Source organism: Fukomys damarensis, unplaced genomic scaffold (genome assembly GCF_012274545.1).
Source record: "Fukomys damarensis isolate Sample0158 unplaced genomic scaffold, DMR_v1.0_HiC HiC_scaffold_39, whole genome shotgun sequence".
Lineage (NCBI taxonomy): Eukaryota > Metazoa > Chordata > Mammalia > Rodentia > Bathyergidae > Fukomys > Fukomys damarensis.
Window position 1 is genome coordinate 86836661 of NW_022900951.1, and position 16392 is coordinate 86853052.

Genomic DNA, 16392 nt, shown 5'->3' on the forward strand with positions numbered 1-16392 from the left:
TATAAAATGTTGCACAGAGCAGTAATAATGAAGAAATGCAAATTAAGGCAGCATCGAGGTTATTGAGATGTCATTTTGCACTTCAGACAGGCAAAATTAAAAAGGTTGCTAAAACCTAAGGCTTGTGAGAAAGTGGTAGAAACAGGCATGTACTTTCATTTTTCACAAAGCACACAAGTAAACCTGCCATTATTGATTATCGTTATCAAAGCAAAGCATTGTAAACAAAATCTATTAATACACAGATGTTACTTTTGAGACAGGATTGTCAGAATTCCTTAGTATAACACCATGTATTATGAACATTTCCTATTTGTGCTTCTTTCTCTTAATGTCCCTTCTCGTCCTCCTGCTCATCAACACTGACCTTGCCTTTATTCATTCTTGATGCACATCTGCCTGAGCAGGACTTCTGGAGAAGTAGAAACATCATCTGACCCAGCAAGTCCTTTCTAAGAGCCTAATCCTTAGCAATGCTCCATGCATAACGACACCCATTTAAACATTATTTATAAACAGCAACACATTGTAATAACTAAAATGCCTTCCTGAAGATATAGTTGATTTGTTTACAGTATATCCATACAACAACATACCAAGCTTTCTTATGCTAACAGTTAAGAATTTGGCCATTGTGTCCAGGCTGCCTAGGTTTGGCTTTCTCCTCTAGCCCTTGTGAGCTATGCTATCCTGACCAAAGTTTCTAAAGCTCTGTCTGTGCCTTAATTTTCTTGTCTGTAAAATGGGGAAATTAACACAATCTCCTTCATAGAGTTGTGAAAGTAAATGACATAATTCACATTAAATGCTTAGCTCATACCTGTCACGGAGCATTTGATAACAGCAACCCATTTCTACTATTACTACTATAATGATAATGACAACGCAGCCACCAATATAGACAAGCTAGATCTTTATATACAGTTAATGAAATGATATCTCCAATACAGTGCTGTGATCAAAGTCATCACAGAAAAGCAAGTACAGTAGGATCTGACTTTTGTTAAGAGTATTACATATCACACATAGCGAATAAAGGCTGGAAGAACAGCCAACCGTGCTTGCTTCTGGGGAACAGGATAGGGGAGGTAGATTTTTCACTTCAGTCATGATTAGTTTGAAACAAGCATGTGTTAGGTTTATAATAAACAAAAGATGTAAAGAAGAAAGAAAGCTCCATTTATAACCGTGAGGACAGTTAATCCCACCAGGCCTCACATCCCCCTGTCCTTGGCCACTACCCAAGCTGTTAAGCCTTCCTGCCCTTCGTGTGTCCTTTCCCATATAGTTCCCATACTACTCTTTGAGTCCCGCGCTCCTCTCAGCTCATTCATCTCCCCACCACTGGCCTCTCCCACTCCTCTCAGTGTCCTCTGCAAGCTTGTTCCCTAGTAAACAGTCCCCTCTCTACTGCCTGGATAAACTTCACAGAACACTGATGTCTGTCTACTTCCTGCCTGAAGTGCTGAAACCTGAGTGGCCACAGAGGAGTTCACGGCTTTGCCGGCAGCGCCCTCTAGTGGACACTGTCCACACTCCCACGCCACTGGCACCCTGGTGCTGGGAGGTGGGGTCTATGCTCTAGCTTCCCCTGTCAGCTTCCAGACTATTAATCCTCCATCCTCAGTCAAGAACTCCTCTTTCCCATGCCACCTGGCTACAGCGACCTCTTCTCTTCTCTCCTCGTCGACTCTTCCTTTTTGTTCATTCCTCACCCCCACATTCAACGAAGGGTTCAGCATCTGGCTCACTGTCTTCTTCTCTACCCCAAGTCCTGACATCATTCTGGGTGAGTTGGACATCCATGATCCATGTGTAGGACACACCCCCATCCTAACCTTGCCATGCTTCATCGTCAGTCTGAAGCCCCCCTCCATCACCCCCCCATCTCGCTGGCTGAACTCAAAGCTCCTCCATTTGCCTCAGGACGATTGCCAAGCTTTTGAGCCCCCTCCATCCACTCTCCTTTCCCATCAGCCTCTCCCACCTTCCCTCTTTCCTATTCAAATCCCATGAAATGATCATGATAAGAATAACAGTAAATATGTATGTGCCAGGCACATCTTACATAATTTCAATAATCTCCTATCGTCCTCATAATAACTTTATTAGACAGCTACTATTGTCTTTTTTAATAAGATAATTGGGGCTCAGAGAGGTTGACGACTTACTCAAAGTCTCACAGCTAGTACAGGGCAGAGATGACATTTGAAGCTAGGTCTGCTTGCCTTACTCAAGGAACATAGATTTCAGGATCTTGACTATATCCCCAACTCCCTTGCCACAGCCATGAGGCAAAATCCCAAGTCTTGATTAATTTTAACTGTGAGTCTCCTCCTCTGCATTTACACCCAGATTGAGGGACACTGCTGGAGACAATCCCATCTTTTTGTTGTTTCGTCCCAGTAGAAAGTCATAGTTTCCAACCTCGGTGGGGCCCTCAACTCAGGTAAACAATTCTCCTAAGTAAATGTCCTGACAGCAATACTTTCAAACTTTTCTCTGCTGTTCTCTGGTGTCAGGCTGTTTGGTCAGAATCCTGCATCGGCCACTTCCACAATCCATATCAGAAGGGTGAGGTGGAGGACAGGGGATGAATAGGAAGAGGAAGTAACATGTGCCGAGTGTGCTGGGTACCAGCCACTGTGCCAGGTGCTTTGTGTGAAGCATCTCACTTAATCCTCCCCACAGCTCTGTAAGGGATATGCTGTTATTCTTGCTGTACAGAGGAGAAGGCTGAGGCCCCGCGAAGTCATCACTTACTAAGGTGATACAGTTTGTAAGTGGAGAATCTCTCTCTTTTGTTTAGCCCTTTCCTCCTATCTTGATGGATAACTGTGATGGGGGTGGGCTGTTAAATGTTCCCCCTGTTACCTATCTCCTGCCTACCAATCTGTCTTTTATTCTGTTGCCGGGGCAATCTTCCTAAAATGAACATCTGTTTGTGCTGCTACCTTGTTTAAAATTCTTACAAAACTTCCCCCAGTCTTCACAATGAAACCAAAACCTTGCGTCTTGACAATTTGTCTTCTTTCTTTTCCTAACGCATCTACTGCCACCTGCCTGTGATCCAGTCACACAGAGCTATTTTTGGCTATCTGATAATACTTTGCATTTTTCTGACTTCATGCCTTTGTATACATTGTGGCTGGTCTCCTCCATCCTCACACCTCTTTTCTGTCTTCCTAAAATGCTCATCTTCTGCACTGTGCTAGCATTTGCTGTGCATTCATCCCAGTGTACCATAATTTCCCCCTGACTTGTCTTTTGTTTTTAACTAAACTAGGAGCTATGCGAGGGTGGGTACAACACCTTTATCTCACCTGTATCTCTGTCACCCATATGCTCTTCAGAGCATAGCACAAAAAAGCTGGTTAAACTCATGTTTGTTGAATGGCCAACTGACTCACTAAAGAAGGAATGAGGGAAGAAAAAACCCCTTACTTGGAAAGTTGAGTGACACGAGCTGTCTGGTATCTTGTTCTTAGCTGGCGCTGCTGCAGTTTTGCCCTATGACTACACAGCTGTAGAAATATGGATATTTCTGCATATGGATAAAGACTGGAAGAGAACACACTATACAAAATTAAGAGTTGTGTTAAAGTGGCAAATTGATGGGTGCTTTTCTTTGTCTATTTTCAAATATTCTTTAGTGTTTTGACAAAGTATTACACATGGTAGAAGTGGAGTATGGGGCTCTCATAGAGAAACTGGCAACCGATACATATTGATGCTCTGCCCCCGTGTACCTTCCTGGGTTCTTGGTGCTACAATGAGGCAAGTGGGTAGAGGAAACTCATTCTGACTCAGGTTTACATGACCAGGAGTCCTGCCAATTCTGTTGGATTTGCTGGAATAAAATGAGAACTTTCAAGAATTTTCCAAGCTCCTAGGTTGAGGTATTTTTTTTCCTGCCAAAGTCGTGCAGTAAACAAAGATGACTTTTGTTTTCAGAAGAATACTCATTCCTTCTATTTTGTCCTGTAAAGTTAGTTTTGCTGTTTTGAAGGGTGGAGTAGTAGTTTCACTGAGTGGGGAAATCGATTGCCCATGCTTAGTTGTTCAGAAATGACCAAAAAGTTGCCCTTTTCTGGCTCTTGAAAAAGATGTTTAGGAATTTCATTGGCAAAATGATGAAATTTTTCTTGTACTATGACAGGATTTCCAAAATTGCATATCATGTGTTAACACTGAAGAAGCACAAAATGGGAGCCAGTGTTCTCTAAGATTCAGCTGATGAATACTCTGCTTTGGGTGCATTGGGTGCTTACTCCCTCTGGCATGTTAGGTACTGTGATCAGGACTTTGGAGATATCTCTTTAAAACTTGCAACACCCATCAGATAAGGGATTGTTACTATCACCATATTAGAGATGGTTAATCTGAGGCCCAGAGAGGTTTGCTCTAAACTCCTAAGACCAGGATTCAAAGATATGCTCATGTGGCTCCACTGGCAAGTTTTAACCACCCTGTAACCCTGTCTCTAGGCTAGTCTGGCTACAGCGCGACAGAGGTATGCATTTATCTTATTTAACAAACAGTTGTTCAGTGTTTACTATATGCCAGGCACATGGTAAGTGCTTTATAAACACTAGCTCGTTTAATCTCTATAGATAACACCGTGAGAAGGTACTCTTATTAATACCATGTGACAGACGAGATCACAGAAAGAAAGGGAAGTTATTTTTCTGGGATCAGCAGACTAGTGTGTGACAAAGCCAGAGTTAAAAAACATGCAGCCATATTCTGGAGTCTGGTCTTAACCGTAGCCCTGTGCTGGATAGTATACTGCCTAACCCCATCCTCTGATGACAGCGCTCTGGCTCAGAAACCCTAAAGACATGGGCTTCTTTTTGTAGTTTTAAAACAGACTTGTACTTTCGGAGTGCTTTCCCCCATTAAGGCCCTATATTCTGCCCCCAGGGGCCTTGCAGTGTGGGGAGCCGGATGCAGTAAATGCACACTCCTGTCACTCTGTAACAAGACTGGCTGAGACACAGGGTTGCTAAGTGATTAAAGCTTACCTGTAGAGACAACTGAGCTTGGCTTTGAATCCCAGTCTCACTATTTTAGAAATGTGTCATCATCTCTGATGAAGAAGGGAGCTTTCTCCTGATGTCTCCCTTGACTGCACTTCTGATTTTCAGTATTTTGGGGAGAGGCAGATTTCTTCTGCAAGGAGGTACTATGTAACTGACTAGTGTATAATCTCTGCATTCATCAGACACTTCGGATTAGTGCCCTTTGAAGGCAATTTGCTTGAGCTCACTGGAAGCAAGCAGAGTACTCTTCTCTAACCCACTTGTCTCGATTTTCCTTCCCTGTTTCCTCCCATCTGCACTGCAACATTCCTCAGAGCCAGGCCTAGGCAATGGTGGTTGCTCAGCTCCAAGGAACAGAGAGTGAAAGGGCCGCAGACCCAGTCTATCAGCTTGAAGGCTTCATTTGACAGGGGAGGAGACACATCTGCTTTGGGTTTTCAATTCCATTCAGCAATGATTTATTGTAGGACTTCCCATTGTAGAGGTTTGGGGCTAGGCAAGACGGTGAGAGATGCAAAGATAAGCAAAACAGTGTGTGTGTGTGTGTGTGTGTGTGTCCTTAAAGTTTTCTAGATTGTGAAGGTGTATATACTCGAATGACCTACTTTTATGTGATGGGTCCAATCTGAAGTGGTTTACTTTGTGGATACTACATCTTTGAACCGGCACAACAGGTCCTGTGATGGGGATGGGAAAACTATTATCACTTCATTTTAGACGAGGAAAGTGAGCCTCTGAGAGGAAGTGACTGGCCAAAGCTCACATAGTTAGGCTTGCAACTGATTCCCAAGTCCACACTCTTAACCATACCATACCCCCGCTTTCCAGAGACAATGAAAATGATGATAAGTAGCATTTCCTGAACTCTGGGGACACATTTTATAGCAAATGGGTTGCAGGTATTGTTTCATTGGCATCTTCTATCAGCCCATTGAGGCTGTTATTGCTCTCTCCTTTTTCAGAAGAGAAAACTGAGGTTGCCTCGGGAAGAGATGGAGCTGGGATTAACAGCTAGATGGTTTCAGATCACCAGCATATACAATAAAATCCATAGACCCAGGGGTCCAAGAGGGCCCAGGAAGCAGCAATAGATGTGATTTAGAAACCTACATGGCAGAGATAGCGTTGAGATTTGGCTTTGAAGGGTGAGTTGTAGTGTGGGCAGGTAGAATTGGGAGAGAGGGCCTTCTAATCAGAGAGGACGCCATGAACAAAAGGCTCAAAGTGGTGAGTCACCTCAGGGTTGAGGGCCAGGGGTTGCAATGGAGAGGCTGCAGGTTCATCCATCATGAGGACAGGGTACCCACTGTGGAGGGGGGAAATGGAAAGGGCACTACATACTCATGAGTTTCCCTCATTTTTGTCAAGCTTGTTCATCAATGAAGAGCTCGTACTCTACCCAAAAGGCTTTTGAAATGATATTGTCATACAACCCCTGAGCAAATACATATGAGACTCTCTCTGCATACTCTGCATACATACTATGCTGTGACAACTGTGGAGAATACAAAAGAATACTCACTTCCTGGTGTGTGAGGGCCCCCATGTGGTTGGGAAGGCAAGATATACACAAGGGAAAAAGCCCAGTCAGTTTGCAACTGGAGCCAAATCAGTTGTCCTAACTACCAGATTTTAAGGAAGGTTGGGAGTGGCTGCAAGGAGGAGGCTTCACCAAGAGTGTGGATTTGGACTTTGAGGGCTGGATGTAGAAGAAGACAGGCAAGCTTAAGACCAGTTGATGCTACTGGTGTGGCTAGCATGAAGGGGTCTGGAGAGCCCCCCATCCCAGCTCCAAACTATTGCTATGCCAATCCATATATTGCTACGCCCCTCCATATCTTTGCTTAAGGGTAAACTATCTCTATGTCCCTCCATATCTTGACCTCTGGAAGTTTTTTCCAATAGATGTGTAGGATCAGAGAAGCCTGTGGGAGCGAAGAAACAGGGCTGGGTACCTGATATTCCTGATCCTCCAATTGTCTACACTTGGACTATATTCCTGGCAGCTCCCCCAGCTGCTGAATTGTATGTGTATGCGTGAGCAGTATTTTAAATTAAGCAGTGAGTGCTTTCAGCTCATCATAAACATGCTAAAACGCTTCAGCCACAGCCTGGGCCCACCCCCTCGCCTTACACACTGGCAGCAGCTGGGGCCACTCGACCCCACTCTCTAATGCTTGCTGCCTATGACTCACCACCACCACCACCAACAAAAAAAGACTGCATGTTTCAGTCTCCCTGAGTAGCTGATTCCTAGTTGTGGTGGGAACTCTCAGTCTGAATTTGGAAGGCAAAGCACTTCAGCCCTGCCTTAGCAAATGGAGCACCTACTATGTGCAAGGCACTGTGAGTAAGTCCATTAATCTTTCTGGGCATTCTCAGCCTTCACATGCATGCAACAATCCTGCCTAGTTTGTTTCTCTATATAGATGTTTTAGCCATTCTGGCTTCTTAATTACTGGAATATTCCCCAAATCTTTTCCTGCCCCAGGGTTGTTGTGCTTACTGCCTCTTCTGCCTAGACTGACTTTGCTCTTACTTTTGACACAAGGGTTTTGTTCCTAGTCTTTCAGTCTCAGATGTAGCTCCCTAAGGTGTGACTTTGTTGCCTACCTATCGTTAGTTCTCTCCTGCCCCTCATTAATATTTCTTTTATGGGCAATACTTCCTTAGTCATGCTTATCTCTCAGTAATTATATCTATTTATATTTTCTGTTTATGATTTCTCTCTTTCACTGGAATGTAAGCTCCAAGATGACAGAGAGCTTGTCCTCTTTGCTCTGTATCATGTTACTCTTGTTTAGAGTGGTGCTTGGTGCATAGTAGGCTGACATATGTAAAATCATCTGGGAATATTTTCTCCTTGAGGTTCTTGCCAGACATATGGCTGCTGAAGGAAAAATCATGGCAGATCTGTGCAATTTCATATGAAAAAGATCAGGCTAAAAAGGGAGGAGTTTGTTGAAAAAGTTCTGTTTTAGAAACCAGTCCTTGGAGTCGCATCATCAGACATAGTCTTATGAAATTAAACAAGAGGAATAAAAAACAAAAAGCTAGCTTTTCATTGGGTGTTCATTTTGTGCCAGAAACTGTCCTACAGATTATCTCATTTAATCCTTATAATAATCCAATGACATCAGTCCTATCTATTAGCCCCATTGAATAGATGGAGAAAATGAGGCTCCCAAATGTTAAGCAAAGAGCTGAAGGCCACCCAGCTAGGGAGAAGCATAAGCAAAAGTTGAATCCAAGATAGTCTGAGACTGGGCCCTTCAACTCAATGCCACCTGCAGCCCTTATGCCTCCCTTTGGTGTTCTTCTCCCATGACCCTGGTCATTCTACAGAGCAGGGTTGTTTTGGTTCTCATTTAGAAAATTTGTTTCTTTGGGATTTTTGCCTTCTTTGTTCTCCCCGCTCAACTGGGAGCTTAATTCACTGACAGGACCTTTTTCATTTTTTCTTTTTCTTTGCCTGAGATAAAACTTGTTTCAGAATAAATGGCAATCAGTATTTGTTGAATAAACAAATAAAGGTCTACTTTTTTCAGGCTTCAGGTTTACAGTCTAGTTTTAGCTTCCCTGATTAGTGTAGCACTGGGGACAGCAGCATCTGGTGGAGGAGGTGTTTCTCACCAACGGGTACAAGAAGGACTAACTTGGACTGGGAAATTCAAAGTGTTTTATAGAGCAAGGCACTTAATCCAAATGGTCTCATTTTGTCATCAATCTAAAAAGTAGCTGGACCTGTACAGGACGCAAGTAAGTGCTCAAATCCCATCTCAAATCCTTCCCAGAATGAAGCAGGGTCTGAAAGGCTGAGAGGGCTGAGTTATAAATAAATACCCACAAGACAGCTGGTTTTAAAGCAGAATTTGCTTCATTCAGCTCTGTGCTACATTTTCCCAACTGCCTTCCATCTTAAGAACAAGTGAGAACTTTCATACTAAATGACCTTGTTTTTTTCCTAATCAGATGAATGGCAGGAGTTTTGGCTCAAGAGGCAGGTTTCCAATCCCCAGCACCCAGTTTGGTGCCCTACTGTGCCCCATCCATCATACACAGTGCCCTGCACAACAAACCCAGTCATCATATCTACTGCTTCCGCCCTCAAAAATAACTTTATCATTGTTTTATTACACCATTAAGAGTGCTGAAAGCCTATTAAGATTATGTCATTGATATTTTTGCAAAAAGGCAATCATGATATGCTGGTCATTTAACACAGCTGGGAATGCCACTGTGTTGTCATTGTTTGAGGTTCTCAGCCAGCCTCACTGACTTCATTTCACAGGCTAGCCACTGTAAATAGATCTCTGATGTATGCCACCTTTGAAATGCTTTCTAGTCCTTCAAAGGACCAAGCAGCATCTAACTGTTTTCTTATACTCAGATTTTTCTGAAGGTGAGAGATGCTTGTTTTTGTGTGTGTGTGTATGAGTTGTGCACTCTAGTGGTAGGATGCTGTAATATGGCGTCATTTGTTCCTCACCTGCTGATTACAGCCGAAGACACTTTTGGCTCAAGAACAAACAAGAGCTAATGTCAATTCTGAGGAAAGAGTCTGTAGACAAGTCATGTGCCAGAGTTGTGTTGTGATTTCTGTTGTGGGCTAGTTTCAGTAGGACCTGTGCTGTCATTGCAGTTGTCACTGTGATTAAGCAGGGCTCTTTGTCACCAAAATTTTAGAGCATTCCCATTTATCAGCAAGTGATCATGATGGCCAAACATCTTAGTTCCAAACAAGGAAGTCATAAGGATTGATTATAGAAGTATAAATAGAGCTCAAATTATGTGCCAACTTTTTTCATTGCAACTTACAGATCTTCTTACACTAGTATGTTACCTGGAGTTTTTTTCATGTGTGGCCACTATGGCACACTTCAAAGGAATCTGCCAGGTGCTTGACCAACCCTCTTCTAGCCCACTCCTTGCCAAACCAGCTCTGTGGGCTTGCCAGCCACCTTGAGGTGTGACAGTCAGAGCTGGCCTGATAAGGAAATCAGCCAAAGGTATACAATGGCTTAGAAGCAAATTTCCAAATCCCAATTGCCATGACTATGTAGAATTCAGGTTCCTGAATCTTTCTTGGCAATTAGCTTTAACTGAACTACTTGCCTCTGAGAATTTTGGTATTTGTGTTTCTCCCTGTTACTGGTTTTGATCTGTTTATTCATTTTGGCTGCTCTTGTCATTTCTATAAAATGGTGCTTTTGCTGGGATCAAATGAGAGAACATACCTAATTCTAGCATAGTGTCTGGCACAGAATAAGTGCTCAATAAATGGTAGCTGTCATCTCCTCTTCCCTGTACAGGTTTCTTCTGGCTCTGTTCTCTGTACCTCCAATACTGGCCTGGACCAAAGAACACTCTCTGCCCTGACTATCAAGCCAGGTCACTTGCCCCTCAGACAAGCTGGGCTCCTTTCTCTGGCAGCCTTTTCTGTTATCTGAATCTGTTGCCATGTGGCACTCATTGTAACCACAGGCAGATCTCTGCTGGCTGCAGAAATTGATATGCCAAATCCTGAAAAAGAAAAAGATTGCACACAAGAATTTATATACTTGGGCCAGATACCAGACCAGGAGGCAAAGCCATATTTACCTGTAATCCGCAGTCGTGAGCAAATTACCCACATTCTAGTTAAAACCAGATGTTTTGCACCTATGACTGCAATTCCACATATCAAACAGTTGCTTACAAGGAATAGAATATGGCTTTCACATCAGAGATATAGCCTACAGGCCACTTCTCAAATTTCCTAACAGCAGCTATAGCATCTAAGTATTTTTCCCTTGAAAATAACAACTCTGTTGGCTGTCCTATAGGGACTTTAACTTAGAAGCCCTGGGAGCACTTCTATGCTCATTCTAACGGGGGTCTCTGACTGCTTGAATTTGCAGGGAGTTAATATATTAAAGATAAAAGATCTTCCCCAAACTCACCTGCTCTTTGAAAATTCTATTCAGGTGCCTTGGCGAACAGCCAATCTAAAAACTAAAAGAGACTGCGACTGCAGGAATCCTGAATGCTATACTCACTGCCTGTCCAAACAAGAAAGGGGGTGGGGCAATAGAAAAAGGAGAAAAGACAGTTTTTGCAGCCCAGGCTGTAAGCTGATCCTATACCTCATCATATCTGGAGCCACACACACTCAGCAAGAGAAGAGAGAACACTTCCTGATGGCAGACCTCCCCGTCAGACTCAGGTGCTCAGCCTGAGACGTTCCCTGGAAGGTTACATCAGGGCCAAGAGCACAGGGTCAGTCCACTACCGTGATCAGTTCTCAGTTTAACTGTTGTGGGTGTGATGGATATTGGTGAGTGTCATTGATGCCCCTTAGAGGGCAGAAAAGGAGCTAACTATGCCGTACTGCTCCTTTCCAACATTCAGTCACATTTGGAAGGACTCTTTCAGGTCCAGCAACTGTGTGGCTATGATATGAAATGGACTTCTTTTTCTGTATTTTCTAGGAATGATTTTTTCTGGTAATGCTAATTGGCAACACTATGTATTGCATGATAAGAGAGAGGCAGTTAAGTGTTGAAGCGATTCTTATTGGGAATTGTTTTTGCTCAGGTTTTATGCAGATTCTAAAAGCTACCTGCAGTTTCTTTTATGCCATTTTGCTGACAATGTATATGCATTAATTTATCAAACAGCTTTCTTTTTGAGTATTATTTGAGTCTTTAAGTCTATTTATTTGAGTCTTTATTGTTTGAGTCTTTATCTTTGAGTGAGATACTGATGCTTTCTATACTTTTTTTTCTTTAGGTGGTCTTAGGGATTGAACTCAGGGCCTTCACATTGAACTATGTATCCAGCCTTAAAATTTTTTAGAGACAGGGATGTCCCTAATTTACTCAGGCTGGGCTTGAACTTGTGATGTCTTGCCTCAGTCTGCCAGAGTGTTGGGGTTATAGGCATGTGCCACTTTGCCAACTCCCTATACCATCTGTTATTTTATCTTTACCACAAAGCTGTAAGATAGGTACTGTCATTATCTTAATTTTACTGTGATGAACTGAGGCATAGGGAACATAACACAAGATCATACAGCTAATAAATGCTGAGCTTGGAATCAAACTCCTATTTCTCTGCCTCAATTACACTATACTTCCTGTAACACAGTTGAGGCTCTTCACAACCCTTGAGAACAAAATTGATCTTCACAACCCTTGAGAACTACTCTTTGCTACTAGTTACTACTACTGCCACTAATCCTCCTCTTCTTCCTGTTTATCCAGAATTGTATTTTTCCAGCATTGGTCGGTGCTTTATATCCAGGTACCAATAAAAGAGTTCAAACCCAGGCCTATCTGAGTCCAAGGCACACACTCCATTATTTTTCCTGTGCTGCTCATAATGCAAAACATAATTTGGAAGCATTATTGGCTGCTTGCTGAATGTTCACCAGACATTAATATAACATATTAGATGAGCAAACTATAGCTCATTTGCTATAGATGCAAATAAGACCTTGCAGTCAGACAGATATGGAAGGCATAATTGAAACTTATTAAATTTTCCTCATGTAAAAAATAAGTAAGACCTCAGTAATTAGTATATCGGAATATATGTAAAGAGGAGGTTTCAAAGAGGAAAGCCTAGTGTAGAAGTGAGAAAAATGAGCAAGTCTTTTCCTCTAAATAGCTACAAAGCTGTTGTGCCTCTCTGCACTTCTATTTCCCCATCTGAGTCTTCAGAATGATAGTCATAGTCACTATTTAGTGAGCATTTTACTGTGCACCAGGCATCTTGTTAGGGAGTTTACATTTAGTCTTCACAACCATTATTCCCACATCTCCTTTTCTGTAGAAGAGGCTCAGAGACATTAGGTAATATGCCCTCAAGTCTCACAGCTTATCTTAGTTACTTTCTTGTTGCTGACCCCCAATACTCTATACCCATAATTTAAAAAGAGGAGAGGTTTATTTTGGCTCACATTTTTAGTCCATAGTTGATTGGCTCCAAGGCAGGAAGGCATGGTGGAAGAGCTGGGGCCAAGGAGAGTTGCTCATGGTGTGGTGACCAGGAAGCAGAGAGAGCTCATAGGAAGAGCCAGGAAGGGAGACAAACCCTTCCAGGCCGTGGCCCCAGTGACCTACTTCTGTCAGACTCAACTCAGCCTCCTAACAGTAAGCCAGCTATACTGCCCCAGAGTCCAATCACCTCCCCAAAGACCTACCTAGGATCCCATAAGGCTTTGAGGTGACATCTACATATAAACTATACCATTCTGCCCCCAGCCCCCAAAGACTCATGTGTATTCTTTTATGCAAAATGCATTTAGTCCACCTCTAAGAATCGCCAAAGTCCTAACAATTTCAGCATTGCTGAAAAGTCTAAGTCCAAAGTCTTCTCTGAGACTGAAGGAAAACTCTTTTCTTTGAGCCCCTACATTTCCTTTAAATTAAAATCAAGGGCAATCTAGTCCAACCGAGCTAAGAGTATAAAGAGAGTAGGTAGAAACTCTGTTAGGAAGAGCTACACAAAGGCATAGAAAAGTACCCGAGGGAGTTGACAGTAATGGGGGTATGACAGGGAATGCAAATTGATGGTTAATTAAATTCTTTCCAACTCTTACCTTCTTCCTTCGTCTTCCCATTCCACAATTTCTCAGGCTTTTCTAGAGAGCACAACCCACCTAAAAGAGCTTGAGCTACCACAAGAGGGCACAAGGCCAGGAGTGGCAGACATAAACAGCCGTGTTAATGAAAACCAGCTTTGGCTGAAAGCCTTGTTTTTTAAGTGATTCTGTACCTCTTATAATGACCTAGTTACTTAAGGAAGAAGTAGCACAACGTAATATGTCAACAATAAAAATGACAGTTGCCCTTTAGTGAGCACTTACTATGGGCCAGGGCCACGCTAAACCCTTACTAACTCATTTAGTCTTCACATAACCTTAGAAAAGCAAACACTACACAGAAGGCATCGGGCTGAAAGTGGTTAAGTTATTTGCCCAACTTCACACAGCTGGTTGGAGCTGGAATTTGAGGCCTAAAACATCTATATTCAGGGCCAGAGCTCTTAATTCCTGTATTTAATTCATATTGGTTGAAGGAATAAACATATTAATGAATATGTTAATGTACTAATTTATTTCACTTTACTTTAGCAAACATTTATTAAGTGCTCTGTATGTGTCAGCCTCTCTGCTAAGTACTGAAGATTTTAATATTTAACAGAGACGCACACATCATGCATGCCTCCTGACCTCCAGGAGCTCACAAAAGCACTCTCTATTGTGGCAATTCTTCTGGAGAGAAGTAATTTGAATCTTTTGAACAGTAGTTTTTAATGATGCTATTAAATTTAATCCAAAGTGGGGGTTGTGCACTCATGAGCAAAAGTTTTCAAAGGAGAATGTCTTTGATTAATCATTGATTTGGCCAGAGAATAGTTACTAGCAGAAATGGAGCTTAAACCCCTATTATATTAGCTAACTCTTCTTCTAGCTATGTCTCTACTCTGTTGAAGCCTTCCATGGTACAAAAGCTATATCTACCCTAAAGAATAATTAATTATCTCATCTGTCATTTCTGCTGGTCTTGCCAATTGTTAGCAGTCTACTAGTCTACAGAGGAGATGTAGAAATAGTCATAACCAGTGATGCACTGGAAAAAAGTTTATATATTTTAGTCTCATGCAGAATGAATTCCTTCACAGTCTGGTCTTTAAGCTGAATCTGGTTTATTATCTATATAAGAGCAGGTTGTGAATTCTTTACTAGCATACGAAACATGATCTCTGCGACTATTTCAAATATCCTTTGGGTAGAGGAGGCGCTAAATATGTTTATTGAAATGATGAACGAATGAAATAAACATACCTAAGGTAACAGCAGAGGAGCAGGCCTCGCACTGGGGGCTTGGTTGGCTGTTCTTTACGTTAGGGTGGATTGTCATGTTTTTTTTTTTTTTTTTCCATTTTTTTTTGGTAACAGGGATCGAACTCGGGTCCTTGCGCTGAACCACGGACTAAATCCCCATGCTTCTGCCCAAACCTGCTAACATTTAACTTCTGTTTTTTGTTGGGTTTGTTGGGAGTTCTCTCTCTCTCTCTTGTTTTTCTCTTTCTTTCTTTCTTTCTTTCTTTCTTTCTTTCTTTCTTTCTTTCTTTCCTTCTTTCTTTCTTTCTTTCTTTCTTTCTTTCTTTCCTTCTTTCTTTCTTTCTTTTTCTTTCCTACTCTCCATTTCCTTCTTTCCTTCCTTCCTTCCTTCCTTCCTTCCCTCCTTTCTTTCTTTCTTTCTTTCTTTCTTTCTTTCTTTCTTTCTTTCTTTCTTTCTTTCTTTCTTTCTTTCTTTCTTTCTCTTTATTCACTTTCCTTCCTTCCTCTTCCTGCTCCTTCTGCTTCCTGTCTGCTTGTCTGCTCCCCCTCCTTTGTCTTTCTCTCTCTCCCTCTCTTTATTTTTTGGCTTTTTGAGATAAAATCTGGCTGTGTATCTCAGGCTGGTCTCAAATTCACGATCTTCCTGCTTCAGCCTCTGGAGAACTGGAATTACAGGTGTTTAACATCATACCTGACACATTCAACTTTTGATTACAGTAATTAGCATGCTCAGTACAGTACAATCAGTCAGCAGATGCCCAAGGCAAAAACTCGAGTTAGCTTTCACTCATCTTATTTCTAACCTCTATATTGAGCCAGTCTTTAAGCCCTGACAAATTGACATCTTAAACTTTCCTTGAATGTAACCCTTTTTCCCTGTTTTCTCCATTTCTCCTGCTACTTCTCCAGTTCAAGACCTTCTCCCTCCCAGTCATCTCTTGTCTAGATTTCTACAGTAATGTCCTTAGTTTCTCTCTTTACTCCTTTTGTGAACATTCTCCCCAGAGTGACATGATCTTTTAAATGTGCAAATCATATTATATCACATCCCACCCCCTCCACTTAACCCTTGTAAAAGGCTTCACAGAGCACAAGACCAGAAATTCTCAAAGTGTGGTCTTAGGAAGAGCAGCACCGGTATCTCTGACAACTTATTAGAGTAGGTACTACTGAATCAAAAACTCTATGGGTTCCCACCCTCAACCTGTCCTTAACAAACTTTCCAGGTGATTCGAATGAGCACTGAAATTTGGGAACTTGCTACCTAAAGCCATGGTGGTTAATCCCTGCTGACACTAGAATAAACTGGGTGGGGTGCTTTAAAAAACTACAATAGTTCACAAGATCCTAATGGGATAATTAATAGTGTGAAATAGGAAGAAAGGGGCTAAAGGTATAGGGAAAGTTGGAAGGGTAGGGGAAAGGGAACAAGGGAAAAGAAAAAAATGAGAAAATGAAAAAATGGAAATAAAGTGTTTGTAAATGGGGAGGGGGGAGGGGGTGAAGGGAGGGCAGGGA

General features: G+C 42.1%; 1 protein-coding gene across 1 annotated transcript in view; it reads left to right on the forward strand.

Annotated features, from left to right (window-relative positions):
* Window positions 1-1606: 1606 nt before the first annotated feature.
* The window catches only part of Rtl9 (retrotransposon Gag like 9), a 45325-nt gene continuing 30539 nt past the window's right edge, over window positions 1607-16392 (forward strand). Inside the window, exon 1 of the mRNA XM_010603071.2 lies at window positions 1607-1789. The gene's annotated coding sequence lies outside the window, so the exon portion shown is untranslated. The remainder of the gene's footprint in view (window positions 1790-16392) is intronic.